At 50.5% G+C, this 25656-nt stretch overlaps 1 protein-coding gene across 5 annotated transcripts in view; it reads right to left on the bottom strand.

Annotated features, from left to right (window-relative positions):
* Ndae1 (Na[+]-driven anion exchanger 1) overlaps positions 1-25656 on the bottom strand; it is a 217230-nt gene that overhangs the window by 176037 nt on the left and 15537 nt on the right. The window lies entirely within an intron of this gene.

Genomic DNA, 25656 nt, shown 5'->3' with positions numbered 1-25656 from the left:
AGCCTGCGGTCGAAGCGCCGCAGAATTATACCATTCGAGACACGCACCGTGTCTCCCAAGAGGCACATTTCGACCGTGTTTTTATCCTGAAGGTGCTACGTGAAAAACCAGCGCTTCTTCGTTTAAAAGGTGAAGGTCGACTAAACCGAAACTAGAACCGAGTCGCACTTCCTATGAATAGGGCTATGCAGGCTTCGCGGCCGTCTCGAAATGCATTAACGGGCGCCGCGATGACGTCAGCGCAGCAGCAACCGCAGTGGTTGCGCATGCATGCAGGTGCCTCGCGAGGAGTTCATTAGGGACCTAAAACGGAGTTTCGCGAAGAAATGCATCGCGCTCTCCCGGTTGCGGGTTCGTCAAGGGAACGTACCCGGACTTAGCAACGCGGCCACGCGTCATTAACGTTTTACGCAACAGCCCAGCTTACTCAGTTTCGCGAGTACAGCGACAGGGAGAAACGGTGAAGAAGAAAACACTCAGTATGACGGCGACTTCGCATGTGGCAATGGGCAACAACGCTAAAACACGGAAAGCAAAGATCTGAAAGGTTCGTATACAAAGGTGCCTAACGAGATTACCGCCGACGCAAATTGAATACTCCTCTCGCAGCGGTTGGAAACACAAACGAGCGGGAATTCCGGGAGTTTTTCACAGCAGAAAAGCTCCCCGCACCTTTACTGTCTTTACATGGCCACACAAATGTGCGACAGAGCTTAAACAAGGAAGAATGCACGATAGCCGTTTAGCGAAGGGCCTCGCGTGAACCAAAACGAAACGAAATGGAAAACTGGGATTCCCATTTATCGTCAAGCAGTGGAGAACGACGTCATTGCGAGTCATCTGCAGGCTTTCAAGGCGAATAAAGTCCCACGTACTGTCCCTCGAGGGAAGTGTTCCTGCCCTCGAGTCAGTCAACTTCTCACCGCAGCGGCCACTAGACAAATGATTTAAAATGCAAGGAACTCGTGCAGCTTAAACTGATACGCGTTTTTAATGATTCACAAACAATCCATATCGCCCAACATTAACAGTTGATAAGGCATTTCGCATTTCATTCGCGCGACACCAAGTCGTTCGGCCAGGATTTTATGAAAGTCGTTCGCGTTCCTGCCCGAGTTCACTGATACGAGTTGTGGCTCTCCGTTTCAAGCCCTTCAGTAGCTTCACAAGCTCGAAGTCTGTCTGCACGTAGGTGACGAGATCCTATGATAAAGCTCCAAATCTCAGGGCCCACCAGCAGGCGTTCTTCCTATAGCTCCTTTTTTAAACTAGTCATTTTTGTTCCTTCACACATGGGGAGTCACACGGAGAATTCAGCAGCCTATATATATGCGCAAAGAGCTCCCGCTCTAATTGATCCCCACCCACTACGAATGCGAGGCACTACCTGACCCTGACAGGCAACACTCGCCAGTCGTTTGGGATGCGAAAACGCACCTCCTATCTAGGCTTGCGCTAAAATGCTCTTTAACTGTATACGCCACAGCTCCCTTACAAAAGTTTCTTTAGACAGTCTATAGACTGTCCATAGACTTCTGTCCATAAAGTCAATCGACTCTCTATAGACAAACCGCAGAGAGCAGTCTATAGGCAATACAAATCCTACAGACAGTCTATAGACAATCTTTAGATTTATGGCCATACACTTCTAGTAGACTTGTCTACGGACTGACTATATAGACTATGAATAGACAAAAAGAAATATCTATAGGTAGGCAATAGAACCTATAAGAAGTATATAGACTGTCTATAGATCATTTTTGTAAAGCTGTAGCTACACGTCAACCTAACCACACAACTCAAACTGTTTAGCCGTTTGTCTCTCGCTCCGACTTGCTGCATATACAGGTAAGCACCTAAGATGGAAGCAAACCTGCGGGGCAATTTCGATTCCCGCCTCCGTGTCATCAAAGTAGGAGGAGCCCGCGTGTGGCAGCCGCGACCCGCAGGCGCAGTGGAAGTGCGCGCCGCCGCGGCACGGCTTGCGCAACTGCGCCGCGACCCGCCGCTCTGTCTATTTCGAGGCGCACACGTGCCTCCTTTAGACGGCTCCTCGAGAGAGCCGAAACTAAACAAATACGCTGCGAATAAAGTAACCAGCGGCGGCTGAGACTCGAGAAAGTGCGCAGCACGGACGCCGTATAATGGCATGCATTCAGAGCTCATATTCACTCCGGTGCCTTCTTTGCAGCGTTTCCCCCTTGTTTTCCACTACAACCTTGTACCTGCTTGTTTGTGAAAATAAATCAAATCAAACCCACGCAGGGAACAAGAGCTGCCATACAACGTCACGTACACAGCGCCTCCAGGTGCGGAACGAGGCGGGAATCGGAGTCAGAAGCACTGTGCCAACGCCAATCGTCCGCGAAATTAATGGTGCCCCGACGCTGGCTGATGCGCTATGTCCAGAACGCGTTTGAACCTAGCCCGCCGCGACCCGCCGCGGTGGCTCAGTGGTTAGGGCGCTCGACTACTGATCCGGAGTTCCCGGGTTCGAACCCGACCGCGGCGGCTGCGTTTTTATGGAGGAAAAGCGCTAAGGCGCCCGTGTGCTGTGCTATGTCAGTGCACGTTAACGATCCCCAGGTGGTCGAAATTATTCCGGAGCCCTCCACTACGGGTCTTCTTTCTTCCTTTCTTCTTTCACTCCCTCCTTTATCCCTTCCCTTACGGCGCGGTTCAGGTGTTCAAAGATATACGAGACATACTGGGCCATTTCCTTTCCCCAAAAACCAATTATAATTATATAAACCTAGCCCGCCGCGGTGGCTCAGTGGCTCTAGCGGCTCTGTCGTTCGGCCCAAGGTCGCGGGATTTAATCCTGGCAGCGTCTACCGCATTTCGGTGCACGTGAAATGCAGACACGCCCGCGTGTTGTGCGATGTGCAGTGCACGCTCAACAAAGGAGAGAGAGAAGATGAAAGAAGGCGAGAAAGAAAAGAAAATGCTTGCGGCGATTTTCAGTGGCCAAAACGCCGCTCACGAATTCCACAGCTGCAACGACGCACGCTTTTCCGCTTGTGCAGAGTTCACGTGCCATGGACATGCGTACTCAGCAATTTTTCGGGTCCCTGAATCTCTCTCGGAGTGGTAGGCGAGTATAACAGCTGGCGCTGAGGGCTTTTGGCTGGTCGTTCAGGCGATGGCTCTCTCCTGCCGTGCCTTGAGGGGGCAAAGATGGTATCACTGAAGGAGAGCACCGATTCGCTCGCGCCTCTGCGTGTGCATATATACATATATATTCGCTTTTAAATACGCGACCTAAGTGCCCCAGGACATATACCAATATGCGAGCGCTTTCTTCTTTGTTTTTCCTTTCTCTATATCTCCTTCCATCTTTCTTCTTTCTGTCTCCTTTTTAATCTCTCTCAGCGCCTCGTTTCCCGACCTCGAAAGTGAGCTCAAGGAACAGAGAAAAAAAAAAGTCAACAGATGGGTAATAAGCGCTGACACTTCTGGTCGACAGGCAGTGACACAGGAGAGGCTCGGTGCACAGCCACAGTCGAGTGAATGAATGCCAGCTCACTCAGCAAACTTAGTCGTTAGTCAATTATGCGCGGCCAATTATCGTCCCGACCGCGAACATTTAGGCGCGAGCGAGCTCGACGCGGCCGCCAATAACGGGTCTGACGCGAGCGAGCGCGTTCCGAGGCACAAAATTCTCGGTCAGCGGCGAGCGGCGCGCCGCGTTAACGACTTTCCATCGCGCGCGTTTTCACAGCTTCGCTTCGGTCAAATTACGTTGCCGTCAATCCGACGCGTCAAGAGTGACACAGGCCGCGCGTGCCTATAGGCTGCACACACCGCGCAAACACGCGCGCTCTATAGCACACACGAGAAGATTTCACAAACCGCAAATTTACCTTAAAAGATCGAATAGTCGACCTCATTTTTATTTATTTTTTTCGACGGGTATAAACTTTTTTTCCCAGCATACTGTATATTCATTGGTGATTTTGCCACCAAGGCAGTTAAATGTGAAGAAGTGCATTTTAAGCTTGTTTCGAGGCCACTGAACACGATCGGCTGGTAAGAACCGATAAATGAATCGGCAAAGAAGGTGACCATGGACAAGAGCGGGTTAAACTCCATGGAGCCGACCACAAATCTCCCAAGCTACCTCGGTTGTAATTGACAAAATATTTAAATACCCGCTCCCCGGCGCGACTCACAAGGACACTCGTAGCCCTGCTATGTGCTGCTATGCATTGCAGCTCCCGCTTCTGGGCGTCTATTGAAGTTCTGTTGAGGTTCGACCATGCAGACCGCAGGTTCAAGAGCGCCAGTTTCGTAAAGCGACTTCGGAAGCTTCGTCCAAAATGGCAGTGTGTTATATTGGGGGAGTAAAGGCGCAGTTAGAGTCACTAAATAAAGACTTAGAGTACCGGCACTCTTTTCTCCTATTGTTCTGTGCCGCAGCCACGATCATTGGTCAGTTTTCATCACGTGATATTTGTTTACACTGCGACGGTTCATGGGGGCTGCCATTTTGTGGCTTATGCGTTTTCAGTCGGGCAACTGTGGTAGTCCTAGGGCTGCGACGCTGCGAGTGCTGCCGGTGACCGACTCAGTGACCAGGGATTCCGCGCCTCGCAGCATTTCAGCTCCGCACGACGAAAGCATAAACTGAAGGCAACAACTGTACCGTTTGCATCCGTACGGCTACGATCCCCGCCGCAGCGCAGGGTGGCTAACAGCGTTGTTTACAAAATGGCCGGGCCAAAGTTAGCGGCGAGGTCGCCGAAGCGGCAATCTGGCAACAATGATAAACAACAAAATGGCCGCCCCTGCTTACCGCCGTGCTGCAGTGACGGTACTCTTAAGTCTTTATTTAGTGACTCTAGGCGCAGTGATACTCGTACTCTGGGCGGAAAGAACACCCGAACCTCGCATCATGAAAGGACGACGGCGGGAATGAAAGAGGAAGAGAGACAGAGGCATCGATGTCGGGGTGCTCCCAAATAATTTTGACCACCTCGTGTTCTTTGCGCCACAGTGACATCGCACAACACACGGGGTCCTTTTTTTTTTTTTCATTTCGTCTCCATCGAAATGCGGCCGCCGCAGCAGGGATTCGAGTCTGCGAACACGTGCTCAGAAGCCGAATGCCGAGCAAAGGAACGGGGCGAAAAACTCCACATAGAAAGGGATCGCACAGCCCTATAGTCGCGTCGCCACTGCTTCCTGGGTGCCAGGGTGGCGAGATCGCGGCTATTTACAGAGGAGGTCTCGGCCACAGCGTAGATTCACTCGCAGAAATGAGACGAGGCCCGCGAAGACGCCGGATAAACGACACCTGTGCATGACAGCACTCAGTCGTACACGGTCGAGTCCGAAACAATACGCAACCAGACGGTGGGACCTGAAAAGACTGCCGCACCGACGGCAAGAAGGAAAGGGAGGGAGACAGCGTACAAGCGACTTCTCAGAAGCAACATTCAGAGCGTCCAGTGAATACACCCTGTTCAGTAATAGAGTCGTCCTTTTTATTTCCACTGCACGTGTCTTTGTAATAGTGTTGAAATCTGGGTCAGTTGGTACATGTTCAGGAGTAAAACCAGTCAAAAGACGGGACACAGCGAAGAGACGAGGCACACACGACGACTGGACTAGCAACTGTGCGTGTTAGAAGAAAACAGACTCCCAGGAAAAGTGGCAAAGTTTGCGCAGCTCAGTTAACAGCAACCTACATCAAAAGATAAGCTGTAATCTAACGCCGTTGCGAAAGGAAGCTAAGTTCCTTCTGCATGAGGTAGATAGAAGGACTGCTGATACAATCATCTCCTTGAATACTAATGAAGAACGCTTCGAGGATTTCGCGCTCAACTTTTCCCTTGCCTCTGCCGACAATACTAACATTGGAAAATAGCGGGTAGCTGTTAACTGAGCTGCGCAAACTTTGCCACTTTTCCTGGGAGTCTGTTTTCTTCTAACAAGCACAGTTGCTAGTCCAGTCGTCGTGTGTGTGCCTCGTCTCTTCGCTGTGTCCCGTCTTTTGACTGGTTTTACTCTTGTCTTTGTAACGTTGTTTGTTAAAGAACCTATGGTTAAAAAAAAATTCAAAGACGACCAATCGGATTGATGCGGAGGAAATGTGATAGCATTTTTCTTTCACTCGCGAGTCATATTCCCACTCTGATTATATTCCAGTTCGAATACTATTCCACTCTTGATTATTGTCCTCTTATCGCTTCTTTCATTAATTTTTGCTGCCTCAGTCTTGGTCATTTTCATATGAGCTGAGTCATTCTTATTCCGGCGTCTGTCTCCCATCTCCCAAGGGTGGAGAGGGAGAGGGTGCAACCCCGGGGGGGGGGGGGGGGGGGGCGGTGGCAGATGTGAGGATAACGGCGGTCTCCGGGTTTTCCCTCCAATGAGGCTTCTATGATGTCCCATAATATCCCCAAGATGCCGTAATCGCTTCCCAATCGCTGAGCCATTGCGTCGGGAGAGCAGCCCCGCGCAGGAAAGGATGTTGAGAAATTCGCTTCATTTGAATCGGCTTCTCACCATATGCGGAGAACGTCGCTCCGCTATGCATTTCGAGCTCTAGTCTCCCCTGAGCAGTCGAGGCGCCGGCAACACTGAGCGAAGAGGCACTCTTTACCCCGCACTGCCGCGAACTGTGCGCCGAAGAGGCTTCGACGGCGAGCCGCCGATGTTCGCACGTGCGCAGTCCGCAACTCGTCCGCAGGTGGTCGCTATTTCTCTGACCCTTCTAACCCCCTTCACTTCTCTCCTTTCTTGACCCCCTCGTCGAGCAAACTCCAGCTCGAACGACGGAAATTCCGGCCTTTTTCACACGTCCGGGAGAATTCCCCAGAGCACGCGGAGCGGCGGTCAACAAAAAGCAAACCCCGACGCTGTCGGCAACCCCTACCCTTCCCCCCCACACTGTCACTAGGACACCACGCTGGGAGTTCTCGCGCCTTTGTGCGAGTGCCCAGCATCGCCCGGTGACCCCGTTGTATGGAAAGGAGACCGAGAGGAACAACCAGGAGCACAAAGTGTGCTCGGGATGCAGAGTCCGAGCAGTGCAACCAGATTCTATCGGCGCGTTCTCTTCGACTACTTCCGAGAAAAGCTCGCACTCCATCCCGTCGTCCACTGTGGATGCGAGCACGAAGTGCATCGCACGAAACGCGTAGGACATTCCGGGAGACCTCATAGATGGAGTTAGCCATGCTCCGGAATAGCAAACGAATGAAAAGCAGCCAGGCTACGAATACCTGCTAAGGACCAAAGAGTGCGTCAGAGCCCAGCTTCGAGGCGACCCTGGGCCGCACGCTTAGGCTTCGCCTAGCAGCCTGTCCGCTTAGCAACAACCCCCTTCCCCTCTTTGCCCACTCCTGCGCAGAATGCGCACAGCCAGCGGTGACCCCACGTTACGCCGCGTCGTCGTGGTCGCGTCCCTCTAGCGGCGGACGGAAGACGCCGGTCTCCGTGACGGACCACAAGCACGCGCTCTGCTGGAGCGCTCACGCAGTCCCGCAGGCCGCGGCACGCGACGGCCACGCGCGCTGCACCCGAGCGTGCCTGGCTAATCACTCGGGGCCGGCCTAGTATCGGCGCGCTCGGCCACGGGCATGGCTGCGGGCGTGGGAGCGACACCCGGCAAGGGCGAGCGGTAACGCCGCTGCGGCCGGCTTCGCGCGCGGGACGCCAGAGACCGACTGTCGACAGATTTGTCGCTAATAAGCGGCGGCCACTCGTCGGTCCAGACGGCGCGTCGCCATCCATCCATCCACTACGCGACAAAGGGCTGTCTCTCTCTCTCTCTTCAGAGAGCGCTATCAACCCCCCCTGGGGGGGCAGGAAAATTCCGCTGCCGAAACAGCGACGCAGTCGAGAAGTTGTGCACTTGATAGCGGGCGAGTGCGGGTGCCACGCGGTGTCATCGTATCGGCCATTGCATTTCAGAGTTACAATGCGCCCCGTAAAAACATGTGGCGTTACATGTTACAACAGTTAACGGTACAGTACTAGCTTCCAGGACAACTGCGACGTGAATGAGCGCACAGAAAATTTCTTACAGCTGGTGTGCGGATACACAAGTTATGTTATTTTCATGAATTTTCGTTAAAACTTGCACGAAGTCGCATTCGATATTTCCGGAAGTAACCCGCAGTAGCTCGCAAGCATAAAAAAAAAACTAAACAGAAATTTGAAAGAATTTCGTTAATCACTCACTCACTCACTCACTCACAACGCCGCCTTCCTTTTCGTTTGATTCGCGTTTTGCTCCATGAAGTTCAGCACTAGTTCATGTAGGATTCGATGTACCATATGACATGCCCAAATTGAAACAAAGGTATTGGAAAAACATTTCTTGTCTTCGTAATTGCAAATCACGGGCATTTCAGCTCACACGCAACAAAGCCGTACGAGCAAACCTCGACACACATACCGTTCCGCGCAAACTCTTCTATAGACGACCTATCATTTGTGTGCGCGGCAGTCGACGCACGTCGGTTGATTTGCGTTCCGAATTTCCCTCCATTGGGTATCAGCCAAGGAAAGCACGGCTATACGTATACGTTATCGAAAATGCGCGGCAGGCTGCACAGCGCATTGCTGGGACGTAAACAGCGTGTTATTCCGCCATTATCATGGAAAAACCGTTCTCTCGCAGCGAACAAAGCGTCACGAGAAAAGTAAAATGAAAACCAGGAATGGGAGAAAAAAAATAAGCGCTAGGGCACTAAAAATTAGGGTGCAGGGGGTGATGGCAAATGGCACAGCGACTGGCTTGGCAGCGGCCGAATCTGGGCGATCTTTTGGCGATAATAAGCGGAGTCTCTGTGCCGCCTGGAAGCTCTTCGTAAGGACGTCGGGTATCTCGGCGAAAACACGGCGTGAATAATGACCCATGTCGAGACTCTTGGGATACGTCGGGGGGGCGTATGTATGTGTCCACGCGAACGCAAGAAGCCGATCGTGAGGTGCCTCGCAAAGAGGAACAACGTGAACGACGTGGCGCTTAAGACGAGTCCGCACAGCGCATACAGCACGTGTCTGCAAAACTGCCATCGCACCACTTTGCAGGATCGGCGCCAACGAGAAAAGGGGGTACTTGATCCAGTCCCAAGAAGAGGCGCGTCTCGGTATAAGAACTCGCTGGCTGATTCCTTGCAGAAATTTCAATGGATGGTCCAGAAATAGTCTATATGGGCTGTAAATTGAACTGTCTATCGACTGCGGAGTCGAGAGTTGGACGAAATCTCGTCTGGTCGGGGACTATCATTACCAAACTTAAAACATAACGCCGACCAAAAGGGAAACAATGGAAAACACAATACAAGGCTCCCGTACGGGAGCCGAAACGTCGTTTTTAGATTTTTTGTTTTTTTTTGTTTTTCCTTTTGGTCGGCGTCCTTTTTAAAGTTTTATTATGATTAACAAGACGCCCGTACGGTATCCTAAACGTGTTTTTTTTTCTTGTTTTTAAGTTTAAGGTTTATTTACTTTTTTAAGTTTTATTATGTCTATCGACTGTACACTGAACTGTTGCAAGAAAAGAACCAAGGGCAGAACTTTGGGTATCGACTTACCGCTGCGATAAGCTTTTTGAAACCAGCTGCTTCGATGGAACCAGCAGCTCGAACTTCACCGCAGATCAATTATTGCTCGAATAACGAAGCCATTTAAGCGCAGGACGTGACAACAGAATTGACACATGGTATTCTCTCTTCAGCAATCGACCGGCGACTGAAAAAGTTCCGCCACCGAGACGGACGCGACGGGATGTGGACGAGGAAGTTTCCCGCACCAAGCGCCGTGGCAAGACCGCAAGTTTCCTGGCACTGGCTCGACTCGATGTAATCGGCTGGCACCACGCTGACGGGCGAGGTGCCTGCCCTCTGTCGCAGGGAGCGTCCTTCACCTCCGAGCGGCGTCGGGCTGCTCGCGAAATCGAGGCCGCATCGGAGAGGGCCAATTATCAAACGCGTCCTCCACGAAGCCCAATCTCGTGTTCGTCAAGTTGCAGCTAGCCGCGTCTCTGTGCGTGCTTGTTTGCGTGTATGTTTGTACGCGTGTGTTTGGGGGGGGGGGGGGGGGGGGTATGTACAGCCGATCAGTTAAAGAAAAGGAAAAAAGAAACTGAAAAAAAAAACCTCACAGGACGGTTACCAGTGATAATAATATTAATAATAATTGGCTTTGGGGGAAAGGAAATGGCGCAGTATCTGTCTTAAATATCGTTGGACACCTGAACCACGCCGTGAGGGAAGGGATAAAGGAGGGAGTGAAAGAAAGAAAGGAAGAAAGAGGAGCCGTAGTGGAGGGCTCCGGAATAATTTCGACCACTTGGGGATCTTTAACGTGCACTGACATCGCACAGCACACGGGCGCCTTAGCGTTCAACGCGAGATTCAGGAACAGGTGTTTGCGGTAAAGAGTCTACAATATCGTTTATTCATTACTATTTTCCGTCTCTCGCAGTGTGCGCGTGACGTCACTATGCTGTCGATCATGACCTCACGGTGTGCTGATATGGCGCTTTGCAGTGACGTCATGCGGAACAATAAACAAGTACTAGGAAGCAAGAAGGATGAACACGGATGGAAAGTATTATTTCAGTAGCCGAGACGCAAAGGCAGATGTGCACGACATGCAACTTATTACATAGGTGAGCAACGTACAAAGAAGTCGACCTGCGCACATGCGGCATTTCTTCGACGCGCCTACATAGTATATATACTGCCGGCCGAGGGTCCGAGCCAACGGGTGCCACAGCTAAAGGCAAGGCACATCAGTTTTAACAACGTCCACTTGGAGAACAAACAAAGCATCGGAGTCAGAACGATGCGCCATGAACAAAACAAGAATAAAAGTGATGCGATTACAGTTCGACGATTCAAAACATTCCGAGTTTTCCCTTAACGAGAATCGAACAAGGAAACGCCCTGAACTGCGCCGGACGCGAGAGTCATAATCGCACGCCAAGTTGCGCATACGATGAAAAGAAGAGTGTCCTGTCGCTTTACTAATTTCTGCATTTTATGAGCTATGGATGTTGAATTAAATCAGTCTCCCAGAGATCCGGCGCGATAAACAACCAAGAATGCGGCAGAGCGCCTGCTACTCCGCTTCAGTGTCATGCACGACTTACGATGTTCCGATCGCATTCATTCATTCTTTCACTCAATCATGTCATGTTATATCTTTCCCTTTTAGAGCTAAAAGCTCTACTTCTCTCATGCCGGGCCTGAAGGTCATCTGGCTCTTGGATTTGACCTCTAACGGGAGGCGCGCCGTATGTGCAAAATCACGCGTGGCAGGTGCTTCGATCTTCTTCATCGACGCCATTGCTGTGTGCTTGGCAATCACAGCCGCCGCTGCGCGATCGCCTCTCTGGACACTCGCTCTTGCACTTATGGCACGTGATGCATCACGTGATTTGATCTCGCTGAAGTCGTGAAAAAAATAAAGATGAACCAAAGCTTAACCGTGTCTAACCACGCTTAACAAGAGCTTTCGCTCTGTATATCCTGGCTCAGCTGAGTTCAGCCACCAACCACTTTTGTAGCGATAGCTACATTACGGTAGCATGTCGAGCCTTCAGCGTGGCTGCGTCGCCACGCAGTCACGTCGTTGGTCACGTGGTGCGGAGCAGCTGCCGGCGGCACAGCGCGTGGCTGATCACGTGGTTGATCACGTGACCAAGTTCCACTGGGCCAGCTGTAGCTATCGCGTCACTCAAAGCTTAACAGAGCTAAACCACCGCCATTTTTTTCGTTCCTTTTTCTATTGATTACAAGTTCTTTTCTCTCTCTACCCTTTGTCTTTTGTTATTTCTTCTTTCAATTTATCCCATCGTTTTGCTATTTTCCAAATTAAATAAGTCCAACACATCGCAAAAATCGTTATATTTGTTGTATTGAACAGAATTTCGATGGAGGCCCGTGTGCTGCGGGATATCAGTGCACGTTAAAGAACCCCAGGTGGTCGAAATTTCCGGAGCCCTTCACTACGGCGTCCCTCACAGCCTGAGTCGCTTTGGGACGTTAAAAACCCCATAAATGATAAACACCTTGTATGAACAGATCCGCGCCCTGCGCCGCTGAGCGGTCGGCGCCACACGCGGCGCATTCGGGACGAAATAAGCGCGGTGCGCTATGCGCTCGGCTCGCGAGGACGACCCAACGCCGGTCGTGATGCGAGGAGCCGCGGCGCGCAGCACAGTTGGACGGCGGCCAGCGGCCCCGGGCCGCCGCCAGATGATTTGATTGGGCGGACGCGAGGCTTCTTTGGCCCCAGTCAACGAGCGCACATTGGCCATCGCGACGGCCCCTTAATGGACGTCAAGGGGCCACGCGCCAGCCATCGGCACGCGCGCATCACGCAAATGAAGCGCAAATGAAGCGGCCGACGCCGGCCCAAGCTCGGCGAGAGCTAAGCGCCCGATATAGTACAGTATATGGCTGCAGGCATCGCGAGCTGGGTCGCTATGCACTGCAAACATGAGTACCGACTCCAGAGTGCTGTCCCCTCGAACAGCGAACAGGCTCCGAGCATGCATCGCCCAAAGTGCCTTCGTCCGTGCGACGGCGTCGACGTTTTCTGGGAATGCTATGCGGGAGAATTTCCGGGAAAAAGGGTTTGTCCGACCTTGTCACGCCGTGCGCTCGATGACGACGTCATAACGGGCGCCTGTCATCGAGCGATTTCTGATACGGCATGCGCACACGGCGTGTCGTTGCCCATCGAGTTCTCCCCGCGCTTTTAAATTCAAATTTCCCGCCTTCGCCGTATCTTGCTTCGCGTTAACGATGTGGTCAGTTGCTCGCTGAAGGAGGAAACGACGAATTGGGGGATGAATTTGTGGAGGGGCATCCTTGGGGCGGATGGAACAGGCGGAGCTGAATGGAGATGTTTTCCTGTCACAGCCAGCTGACATTCGCGAGTGCTTGTCGAACATCGCCGCCCCGTTTCAAGGGCGTCTTGCTGTCCGTCATTCAGACTGCATCGGTTTTTGACGATTCCTTCGCATCGCCGTTTCACCCCGGGGATTGAATACACGAGAAACAAGAACAGAAAATGACCAGCAAAAATCCAAACATGCCACCAGCGCTGTGCGGAGCAGATTCTGTTTTCGTACGAATTCCCTCTTCCCGAAGGGAGGAATCATTAGATCCGGGTCGATACCGAGGAGCCGGCGTCGCGGGCAAACAGCGGCTTTAAATCTTAGAATTGGTTGAGAAACTACCATCCTTTTGGAAAACAGACACCTAAGCGATTATTTTCGGTCGAACGGACAAGATAACAAAGCCGGCAGAAAGCGCTATAGATGGTCCCTATACAAAGAATGCAGCACCTCATACAAGGATCGCAGTTCGTGACCATCGCAAGCAACCCTTTCGACAAGCACCTTTGGCCTACACCGAGACTTCAATTACGCGGGCATCGTAACTAAGTTAAAGAAAACAGCCACAAAGTAACGCAGTCCAGGCCGAGCCATCGACTGCAACTCAAAGGGGTGGGACACTGCGTAAAAGAAGACCAAAAAGGGAAAGGGATCGGGGCGACGTTCGGCGCTTTGTACACCAACGTAACATCCTAACTAACCCTAACATGTCCGCCCGGCCAGAATCACATAAAACATAGCGCCGAGCATTTAGCGTCCCGTGCGAACAGATGCCAGTCCTGCTCAAAGTTCCTTACAAACAAGAAGATTAACGGCGCATTCCAACCGGAGATCAGGGGCACTTACTCCGCAAACCGAAACTCTGCTTCAATGGGCGATTTGGATTCAGATCGAGGGCTCCGATCGTGGATATCAGGTGTAACTCGCTCCGCAGCGGATCGCCACGTTTTTCCCACGCAGCCAGGAGTGCTTCTTTCGTTCCATTCGTCAATCTGGACTTCTTGACACCGTGGCGGTTTAAGTGCATCGTTGGAGATTCGGAGCGAACAATCGGAAAATTCGAGTGGAGTATGCCATAATTAAGTTGATACAGAATTGATATATGACCAGATAAATGGTATTGCGTCGCGATTAACGTGCGAGTCACCGTTAGAGAAAGAAATAAAAACTTCAGGTGAATATAAGGAGGATCGATTCGCGCCCTGCCCGCGCCCGCTGACGGTTGTTGCGTCAAGTTCGCAGACAGTCCGTCTGCTGAAAGCATCCACACGACAGATGGGAACAGCAGACGACAGATTGGAATAGCCCCCCCCCCCCCCCCCCTGGAACAGCAGGGCCCTGCAAGAAACAGCACCATCAGCAATAGTGAACGCGTCTGCCCCCCCCCCCTCCCCCCCCCCCCCCGTGGAACAGCAGGGCCCTGCAAGAAACAGCACCGTCAGCAATAGTGAGCGCGTCTGCCCCCCCCCCCCCCCCCCCTGGAACAGCAGGGCCCTGCAAGAAACAGCACCGTCAGCAATAGTGAGCGCATCTGCCATGTTCTGGTGCACATGAAAATCATCGTTCACAGTAGTGAAATTCTACGCCCAGTACATTGTACCTACGAAACAAAAAACGCCTCTTGTCAGATGCAAGTTTTTCATTTAAAAAAATCCAAATCAGATTATATCCACCGCCATGTGAATCCTGCTTTCTTTTCGTCCTCTTCGAATGGGGACACGAATCGATTGCCAAGAATCCGTGACGTGGCATACGCCGTCCGCAACCCAAATCAGCGAATCGGTTCGCGAAAACTAAATCCCCAATAACAACCGCTCTCGCTGTGGATATTCAGGTAAAGCGTTGACTTTGGCGCGGGAGCGGTGAAAGTCAGCAACAGCCAGCCTGAAGAGGCCCTATACTCCACTGCAGAAAAGGTGCAGCCGTTACAAAAATACTCCGTAGACAGTCTATATACTTCATATAGACTATATTGCCTTCCTATAGATATTTAGTTTTGTCTATTCATAGTCTATAGGCTATCTATAGATAGAAGTCTGCAAAAAGTGTATGGCCATAAATCTATGGATTGTCTATTGACTGTCTATAGGATTTGTACTGCCCATAGACTGCTCTAGGGTTTGTCTATAGAGAGTATTCGCACATGCTGCGCTCGCTGAACCCGTTGACAGCGAAGGAAACCGGAGAACCAGTCTCATCGGCAACATAACACCCTGCGTGCAACAGTTTATTTCTTCTTCACTTCTAGATTTGCGCGAAAGGGCGTTGCCCCAGGATTCCCCGTGCGCTGCCTGTCACAAATCACGTCCTCTTCGCCTGTACAGTCGATCCTATATACCTGAATGGGTCACTTCCCGCCCTGCTCAAGCGTAACTCATACGCCCGTGTGCGGAATCAGTCCGGCTTGCGCCTAACACTAGGCATACAGAGTGGAAGAAGCCGCGCAAAGAGAAAAGACGCCGGACAGGGGACGCGGTTCAAGCAACGGAGTCGTCACGCTCGGCGACGAATGGCCGCTTGCGCAAGCGCAGACGTTCTTCGCTGACCGAGCTCTGCCCCTACAACACAGCAAACAGCCTGTGGATGTTGCCGAGAGTGCGTCTTTCGACACACCGCTTTGGCCTATACCGCGGCGAAGCGTATAGAGTAGCATATAGCGTCTAACAAACGGCCGTCGCAGGCGACAGCGGGCTAGCGTGAGCGGCTCACGTCACGGCTCCAGTCGGCGCAAAGCAGTCGAGGCACGAACGCTGCCTCCGGCGCACGCAATAGCAACGAAAGAGCGAGGTCTTTCACCGCCTCGGTTCAGGTGTGCGCGCGAAACGCACCGCTGACAGAAAAAAAAATTACAAGTACGGGCCATATATGTGGGCCATACGTGGGGCCCATATACGCGGCCATATATGCGGCTATTCGCACCACCTCTCTGTAAGCAGCATGAGGAAGAGAACTCTTAATGATTACCCACCTGGCTGGCAAGCTACTCCAGGTGACGGTGGCAAATTTGAAGCGAACACGCACGCACGCACGCACGCACGCACGCACGCACGCACACGCACACGCACACACACACACGCACGCACGCACGCACGCACGCACAATCTCTCTCTCTGAGTGTCGTCTGAGCATCAATCATGTGCCATCTCGAACCAGGCGCTGCCGCCAGACGTCGCTCTGCACGCTGCGAAGTGCAGACGGCACGGAGTTCGGGCGCTCTAGACAGGTCTGTGGACGACTGTACGTAGGATTTCCAAACAGTGCGTATAAGGGACGTGTCCTTAAGATAATCAGTTAACAGGGCCTTCGTCGCCGGAGCTCCATTGGGATAAATTAAGCAATTGATTAATTAAATTAAACAAGTAAACAAATCAGTCAGGCAATCAATATAGTATTACTGTATAATTTTTACTACAACAACACAACAATAACAACAACCGATCTGCATTAGTTCTTCACTGATTACAAGGTATTATGCCGAGACTGCAGAAGCCACCTCTACTTGTCTTGCACGGCAGAACACAGACGCCTGCATGGCAGACGCTGAATTCACAGTTGCATTTCAGCCTTGCTTTTTTCTAATGAAAGATAACACAGTATATATGCTTAGGCGTGAGAACAGATATTGGATCGTCATAAACAGTTCGAAATAAAAAAAAAGAAGAGGAAATCATTTCGAACAATGACAGGTAATTGATATTGGCCGCATTGTTGAGTACATATACAGACGAAAAAAGACCGCATGAGGGACGTCCACATCGGGTCCGTGGGCTGCTCTATATATAGCACGAAGCGCACTAGTTCGAAGTGCGAACAATTATTTCTGAAGTTCAGTTAAAACCGTTTTCACTCCGGAACATGTTTTTCCTTCTAATACTGTTTTCAGATTACAAATAAAAGTATGGGTTTTGCAATACTGTTTTAGACTTTTCCAGCGACGCGTTCTTGTTAGAGGCGTAACAAAAATAGCAACAGTGCGCAGTGATTCACCTGTGCTGGGTTTCTGAGCAACAGTGTCGAAATTATGAAGTTTCAGGTAATTACATAACAGAGATTTTTAGCTCAGCCGTACGGCCAACACGGTGACGCGTTGGTGTCGGTATAGCGTTGCCATGCTCGCCTAACCAAATTTGCCGTGTGGTCGTAGTTACAGAATAGTTAGCGCATTCACTGCACGACGGCGATGAAAACCCTCTACCATGGTACTAGTCACGGCGGTTTTAAGAATGTGTTCCGTAACCCATTAAATTCGGGTTCCGAAAAAGTTGCGGGTCTTTCACCGAGCAACCCTGCTTCATACAGGTATATAGCCTGGACGCAAGGAGCACACCATCGCTCGCTACTGGACTTAATAAAATCACCTCACCCTTTTCCATTACCTTAATCATTACTGCATCCTTCAACATATATTGATACCCTGTTGATGCTCTGAGACAATAAATCTCGTTTAAAAAAAGATACAGAATTTAAAAAATCTGGCTTTTCAAAGAAAAATCTGGATTTTCTTTGAACAATACAGGGATGCTTGTAAGTACGCTTGTTACCACGCGATAAGCTAGAGAGAAATCGAAAGCAACAGCACGTCCAGCCTTCAAAACGGCGACAGAGACGGGGGAAGCCACCGAAGGTTATAGCGACGTGAGCCCCGGTCTCGACACCGTGCGGGGAAGCGCCCAAAGTGCACTGGGGCGGCCGCGTCCCCCTCGCCCTCACCTCGTTACCTGCCCGGGCTGAGCGCAGTGGGCCAAGGGCGCCCAGGCATGATGGCCTCCTGGCCACCCCCTTCTTCCATCCCGGGGGGCCGAAACGCGGAAACGCCCAGCCTAATGGCTGTTCAGGCGGAGCACGTCAAGCAGCCCGGCCGCCGGATCATGTGCAAGCGCCGCTGAGGAATTTCCCCCAGAAAGGATGGATTTATGGACGCCACTTGGGAAGCTGTGAAGGCGTCAGTGCGGAGGAAATGTCGGGACACGTTCTGACGTCACCTTGTTCTGCGCTTCGACGATGCAATTTGTTTAATATGCTTTCAGGGCGATTGAAAAACCTCATATCATGCGCGTAAAAACGAACTGCGGGGTTTTTTTTTTTTTTACGGAGCTCAGGAGCCCGGTAGTTTTTCAAACAATCAGTGTGTGCCCTGTGTACCCTACAAGTGACGGCCGACGGACACGTGGAAAAGTGATTATATCCCTTTGTTCTCTCTCTTTTCTATCTCTCCCTCCGTTCCCCCTCCCACGTGTAGGGTAGCATACCGGGCGCTGCCTAGTTAACCTCCCCGCCTTTTCGTCTTCCTCTCTATCTCTTCACTGGCAAAATAAAAAAGTAATTCATTGCGATCCTTTGCCGCCGCGGTGGCTCAGTGGTTATGGTGTTCAGCAGCTGACACGAAAGACACGGGTTCGATCCTCGCCGCAGCGGTAGCATTTCGATGGAGGCGGAATGTTAGAGGCCCATGTACTGTCCGATGTCAGTGCACATTAAAGAACCCCAGGTGGTCGAAATTATCCGGAGCCCTCCACTACGGCGTTTCTCATAGCCTGAGTAGCTTTGGGACGCTAAACCACCATAAAACCAAATTAGGATCCCTTGTATGCTGAGTCAGACTGAGCGCAAAAGCATCAAAAACAACGTCACATGCAAATCCAAGTTCAGCTTTTTTGGAGATCACTTTTAATTGTGAGCCATTAATTGTGAGATACTGTTATGGATATAAGTCGAATGCGTGACAAAATCTTCCTTTATAAAGTTTATCCTGAGCTGGCACCGAATAGTAGACTGCCTTAGAAAACCAATGGAGTGCGATTTTGACAACAAACAACAGAAAATTACAAGCGTCCTGAGGAGGGATCTGAGGATATATTGGTTGTTATATAGTGCAATCATAGGATATGCGAAAAAACTGCGCTCATAAACAAGTTCCCGTTGAAAAAAATGCGCAGGCTCAAGAATTTCTGGTTATGGATGCAGTGAAGTGAGTGCACGGTTCAATCCACTCCGTTCTAATTAATGCAAGAAATGCTAAAAAAACGCAAAAGAAAAGAAAATTCTCGAATGTCTAATTTCTCGCTGTCTTTCTGTGGAAGCGCGCAGATCTTAATAAGCATAGGGAGAAAAAAGTACTCTGGACATTCAGGTCACAATTTCTCCCGGAAACTCGCCGAACACTCGCGTTTAATTCTTCTGCTTTGCCACGTGCTATCAAGTGTTGGAATGGCCTTCCGGATTGCATTGCTACCATACGTGACCCATTAATCTTCAAAAACGAATTGACCACCTTCATGCATCCATGATATTGTACATAAATTGTTTTCGTATGTGTTGTCAAATCCATGCAGTGCCACTATTTGTTTGCTGTTTTTCCTCTGTGTCAATATATTACGGTTTTTTTTTTCATGTACGGTGTAATCATTGTTTGCAGTCCAATGTATTTAATATTGTTTATTTTTTGTTCTTTCCACTTTGTACCATCTTTTGTCTGCTAAATATTGTAACCCCTCCCCTCACACAATGTTCCAAGTGTGGAACCTGTGAGGTATTTGTATAAATAAATATAAAAGGCAGAGCTATAGTAAGCTGAAATCTTTCGTTTTGCTTGAGATGCTAAGTTCCGTAGAAACGTTACTTGGTATAAAAGAATCGAAAGTTCAACAGAGCTCCATTCTAGATGCAGCACAGTTCCAACAAGACCTGCCTCTCGCAAGTGCACTACAGTGCGTAAACACGTACGAAAACGAGCGCGGCAGGCCCGTATAACGCGCACGCGCGTTCTCTAATTCGTCCTCTTCCGGGCGGAAATGGTCAGTTCTTCGGGTAGCTAGGCCTAGCCACGAGATGGAAAGTCATTTGCCCCTAGTGCCTGTAGCACTAACACCGAGTCGTCCGTGGACATTGTTTTTACGAGCTCTGCAAACGACCGTGCTTCTTCTTGGCACTCAATCGAAGGACCCGAGATAAGGGCCACGAGGAGGGAAGTAACAAAAACAGCTGAGCCGTGCTTGCTTTACTTCCGCTTTCTATAGCAGTTGCAGAACAGAGCCCGAGCCTTTTTCGGGAAAACGGTGCGCTTATTGCGCCGATACGTTTAGCTATTAACCGTGAGATGCCAATTAATGGCATCAGCCGGGTTAGCAAAGCTCTCAGACAGTCTGACCAGAACTCCGTCGCTGGTCAACAGACAGAAGAAACAAACAGACGAAAGACTAGCAACACTAGTCGAGCTCCCAGTCGAACTGTCGATTATTTTGTTTAAAGACCTGCAGCCTTTCTGATTATGCCATACGAGCCATAGACTGTAAGCCACGTATACAGCCCACGCACTTTCTTGCATAAGGACCGTCACCTTGTCGCACTTCACACGATTTAGAGGCAGCGTTTGTGTGCAAGCAGAGCGCAATAGACTTGCAAGCGAGGTGATCACGTGCACTTTGCTTGGAAACCATGGACTCCTTTCTAATTTTAGCTTTTATTGCGCGGAGCACCCTGCACCAGCTCACTATACACAAGGGTGACGCAGACTGTACGTGCATGCCTTAAGCTCACTTCATTTTTTCTTTTCCGCAGCACGGAATTTGTTGCAGTGAAATGGCGTTGCTTGCAGCAACTATTGACAAAACGACCACGGAGGGACAGCTAACTGCTGCGCCTGAGAGAAACACGTAGCCAGTACTGCGCACTATAATGGTGGTATAAGGAGAAACAAGTGATAAGAGAAACAAGCGATAAAAAAAGCCGCAGTTTTGGTCGTACATTTCGCCTGAGGTAAAACCCGCGCGTTGCACCGCAGTTGAAATTCCCCTGTTTCCTCCTAGTCGCATTCAAGCAACGAGTGTCAGCAAGTGCTCGTGGAATCGAGTCCACGCTGCCGGCCGAGCGCAGGTAAATGGGTGCTCTAAATGCATGCAGGTAAATGGGAGAGGGTGTTCTAAATCTGTCAGGGAGGAAAGCAAGAATGACGACCGTAAAAGTATGCAGTGAGGACACTGATGACGGAGAACAGCTTTTAGTTTCTCCACGTGCAGTGATACTTGCGACTGCAAGACACACTGTAAACTTGGATCTCCTGGATAAATATGTTGTAGTATGTTGTAACCAAAAACTGAGTGTCCACACCTGCTGCCAGGTGAAAATGCTGACTAGGGATGTTATCGGGCAGCAAGTGCTCTCGACAGTTGGCCCTCCGAGGTCGTGTGCTCTCCATATAAGTACGCGGTAGTATAACACGCTGTTGTCCGAGTGGGCGCCCTGGACACCTTGATGGGGGCGCGGAAAGGGGGGGGGGGGAAGAGGGCGGAGGAGAAGCAGCTGTCACCTGTACTTCGCAATTGAGAAAGACAGAAAGCCTGCAAGCATTTTTTTTACTTTTTTTTAGGCGAGTACAATAGCGTATGTATGCGGGCAGCTGCATTACCGAAGTGAACAGTTCGTTTCACCAAAAGAACGCCTTTAGCAGCTGTTCCTGCACTGCACTGAGAGTGTCTTGTGGTTGTTATTCATCCCGAAGAAAACTATTCCGAAAAAAAGAAAAGTGTCTGCTCCTTACTCCATTCCTTCATCGTTTCGTTCACCGTGATGATTAGGTATAGGTAACGACAACGTGAAAAGGGAACACACCGTGAGCATTCAAGCAATGGTTACTCCACGAGTAAGGGCGAACGACAACGTGAAAAGGGAACACACCGTGAGCATTCAAGCAATGGTTACTCCACAAGTAAGGGCGAAGCAACCACTTTTACTTGAGGTTAGTACTATGCAACCATTCAACGTTTCAAAAGTGCAGATGTCATCACGTGCGTCAGTCATCTTTGCCCAGAAGAATTCTAGTTCGCGGCACCGAATATAGAGTGGTACAGCGCCAGCATCCATCTTTGAACGTCATTTTAAACACGAAAACAACACTGAAACGAGGAAAACAGGAAAACTTAAAGATCTCAGTGGACGGAGAATAAATATTAGCGCGATTAATTTTCACTCCGAAGGCGCGAAGACTGCTGTGTGGAGGTGATAATACGACCAGCCTATATTTCCACTCCAACGGCTATTTTTCCGTTCTTGTGTTGAAAATCGGTCGTTTGGGAAAGGAAATGGCGCAGTATCTGTCTCACATCTCGGCGGACACCTGAAGCGCGACGTAAGGGAAGGGTTAAAGGAAGGAGTGAAAGAAGAAAGGAAGAAAGAGGTGACGTAGTGGAGGTCTCCGGAATAATTTCGAACACCTGGGGATCTTTAACGTGCACTGACATCGCACAGCACACGGGCGCCTTAGCGTTTCGCCGCCATCGAAACGCGGCCGCCGCGGTCGGGGGGTTCGAACCCGGGTACTCCGGATCAGTAGCCGAGCGCCTTAACCACTGAGCCACCGTTGTGTTCGCGTTCCATTTGACGCTGGCGACACCTTCGGCATCGACGGCACTGGCAAAGGCAGCTGCTGCGACACCCCGCGGCCGTCTTCCGCAACCGCCCCCTTTCATCCAAGTTGTGGCGCGTGCGCCGCACGCGACCGACCAATCGCCGCTTCCTTGCGTCGGTGGCGCGACGACTGCGTCTTCGGCCGGGGATGGGCCCAGCTGTCCGCTGCTCCGGTCTGACGCCATCAACAAAGGGACGGCCGGGCAGACATGCACGCGGCCGCCGTGCCCCTTTAGTACACGCGGCGTGTGTAACGAGCGTGTTCGACGTCGTATCGCTGCCTACCGAAGCGTTGCCGCTTTCAGGTATACGGCCATTACGATGCGCTGGACGGGGAAGAAAGGGCTGCTTTTTTATTCTCCCTTCTTTATGCATGGTTGCCTTTGATACGTCAGTAGAGCAAAGCGCGCGATAAAACGCGACGCTGCGTCGTCATATATTGATGTTTGAAAACCCATAGCACTGACGCCAGCGTTGTAAAGTGGAATACACGAAGAGTCACGGGTCGAAAAATATACAAGTGTAAAAGGCATGGCGACAAGTGTTTAATGCGTTATCGGACAGAATGCAATCAGCGCCATGTTAGCCCGCCCCTACACCAGCGACGGTTAAATAGCTTGGGAGCTACCTTCAGAAGGTGATTCGATTTCGCACTATAAAGTTTTGCCTTCACTAGTCTCTATGATGTACATCAGCTGTGCGCTTTCTCGAATACCTCAGCGTCCCAACGTCCGCTTAAATGTGTTCAGTAGCGTACAGCGTTCAATAATTGGTGGGCTGGATTCTTTTTTTTTTCAGATATTCCGAGTTGTAGGAATCACCAAACCGAGTGACTGGAACCAACCCGAAGGCCAAGAGGCAATAGGCAATCAACATTTTTTATCCAACAGATGTCTTCCAATCTGTCACGCAAAAGTTGTCGCGAAATGACAGAACTGTTGGATGCTGGCTGGAAGTCTCGCATTAGCGCTCTTTTGTTCTTCACACAGTTCGGTCACAATGGCGACGAACATTCTGACCGGAAAGAACATGTTGACATCAAACTCTGTATGCCAACTCCATGTATTCACACAGCATTCACACAAGCTCGGCCATGCGGTAAGAACGAAGAGTTACAATCGATTTCTCAGAAACTTCGCAGTTGTAGAAAATTTTCGTCCGGGCCCTCGGGCTCAGCAGCCGGAGCACCCTCAGCACTGACACACCGCGGCGGGTGTTCGTCAAATTCGCTTAGGGTAATCACTCAAGGCAGATTAGATTTGATATAAGTCACTACTCTCTGCCATTCAAAAGGGCTACGACAATTTAGGACGAGAAAGTTGTACAGCTTTCATCCGTAGCCGCATAGCTACGCTTGGGTGGACGCTAATGACTAAACACTCCTTTATTTCAAATCTACTCCACGCACATAGGTAGATTCCCCTAAAGATCAGCTGAGTGAGAGCGATCGATGTTCAGATGTGTCAGAGACACACGCAGCTGCGTTTTTATGGAGGAAAAACGCTAAGGCGCCCGTGTGCTGTGCGATGTCAGTGCACGTTAAAGATCCCCAGGTGGTAGAAATTATTCCGGAGCCCTCCACTACGGCACCTAATTCTTCCTTTCTTCTTTCACTCCCTCCTTTATCCCTTCCCTTACGGCGCGGTTCAGGTGTCCGCCGATATATGAGACAGATACTGCGCCATTTCCTTTCCCAACAGAAACCAATTATTATTATAAAGATCAGCACGCATTCTGCCACCCTAAAGATGGTGAAAATTACTCTGCAGCCCTGTGTTACCCCACCGCGCAACGTAGCCCATAGCGTTGCCCTGGCATAGAAATGTCCTTGAACCAAAATCCGACAAGACGAATGTGTTTGCCACAACGAAAAAAAATACATCTAAATAAAACCCCGACTCACACGCGTAGGTTTGAACGTCACCGAAGCCGTCACGATTATAGCCTGTAGCGCATAGCGAGACTCAACATCGGCCTTCGAGTAGCGAAAAAAAAAAAGGAGAAAACTGTGTCGCAAAAACCCCGCATTTGCTTCTGCTTAAACATGGCCAGCGAATACGCCACGGCTGGCCTTTCCAAACCAAACGCCACAAAGGGGGGGGGGGGGGGGGGGGGGGATTAAACAAATAAATGAAATCTGGAGGCTCGAGCGACGTGTACACATTCCGCTTCATGAGGGGCAATCTCCGAGGATGACAGTGGCGTTTATTTACTGTGAGGGAATCGGGAAAGTAAGGCGGCGAACGTGTCGTCAGCCGGCATCTCAGTGCAACGTCTGAAAGCCGACACAGTCAAGAGGCCTCTGAGGAATGTATAGCTCTGCCTTTCCGCGTTCCGGACAGCGAGGCAATACCCTGCATGCATACACAAACGCTCTGTTTTACACGCGCCTGAAATTTCATCTCTGCTTTGTTGGTTATTCCCTCTCTTTCTTTCTTTCTTTCTTTCTTCCTTTCTTTCTTTCTTTCTTTCTTTCTTTCTTTCTTTCTTTCTTTCTTTCTTTCTTTCTTTCTTTCTTTCTTTCTTTCAGCGTTCGCGCGGTGGTCGGTTTCTGTCCTCTTCAGACTGGCGCTGTTCTTTGCATTTCTTGCACGGGCGCGAATTCTTTCCTGCTCTGTCCAACGCTGAAGAAGGTCTGCCCCAGTAGAGGCTGTGGTGTCGTCGAGGGGATGCAATAAACGGCGTGCTAGAAGAAGAAAAAAAAGTGGACACGCGTGCTGGCAGCCGCCACGCGAAAGGAACCCCATAGGCACAAAATAAAAAATAAACGAATAAAAAAAACTAGTAAGATTCCTTAGTTCGTCTACATCAGTTCTAAAACCAGGAGACGCAGACGTGCTGTTGCGCTGATGATGATGAACTGTGCCGGTATCCTTTACATGGGGCAGGTGCAGAAGCCCTTTGCCCTAGCTGGAAGAAATTGAAAGAGATGAAAGAGGCAGCGCTAAAATTGGCAGTGGCTTAGCTCGGCTATGTCAGGGCATACGTAGCGCAAGCTAAGGCATAGCTTGGTTAGCCTTGGTTAATCTTGATTGCGAGTCCAGCTTAGTCTGGCTGCCAGGCTAGCTGTTGTCACGTGGTTCGTCACGCGGTTGGTCACGTGACCAGTCATGTGGTTGGTCACGTAGTGCGGTGCGACCACGGTAGGAATGCCAGCACGGCGAAACTGTGAGTTCGTGGCCAGTGTAGCTTTCGCCACAAAAGGGAAAAAATAGCGGATAGGGACGAGTGGGCTGTTCAGTACCGGACGACTGCCCACCACATTCAGAGCCACCTCTGCAGTGTGGTGCAATGCGCCACCTGTACACCTTTCCACGGCGCTCGGGGAAACCGTTTTGGGCAAAGGGGATAGCGTGGAGAAGCTTAACCCTCAATTTTTTGCCCAA

The sequence above is a fragment of the Amblyomma americanum genome, chromosome 3 (assembly GCF_052857255.1).
Source record: "Amblyomma americanum isolate KBUSLIRL-KWMA chromosome 3, ASM5285725v1, whole genome shotgun sequence".
NCBI classification, from domain to species: Eukaryota; Metazoa; Arthropoda; class Arachnida; order Ixodida; family Ixodidae; genus Amblyomma; species Amblyomma americanum.
The sequence above is the reverse complement of the archived record's forward strand: the minus strand, read 5'-3'. Positions and strand labels throughout refer to the sequence as shown.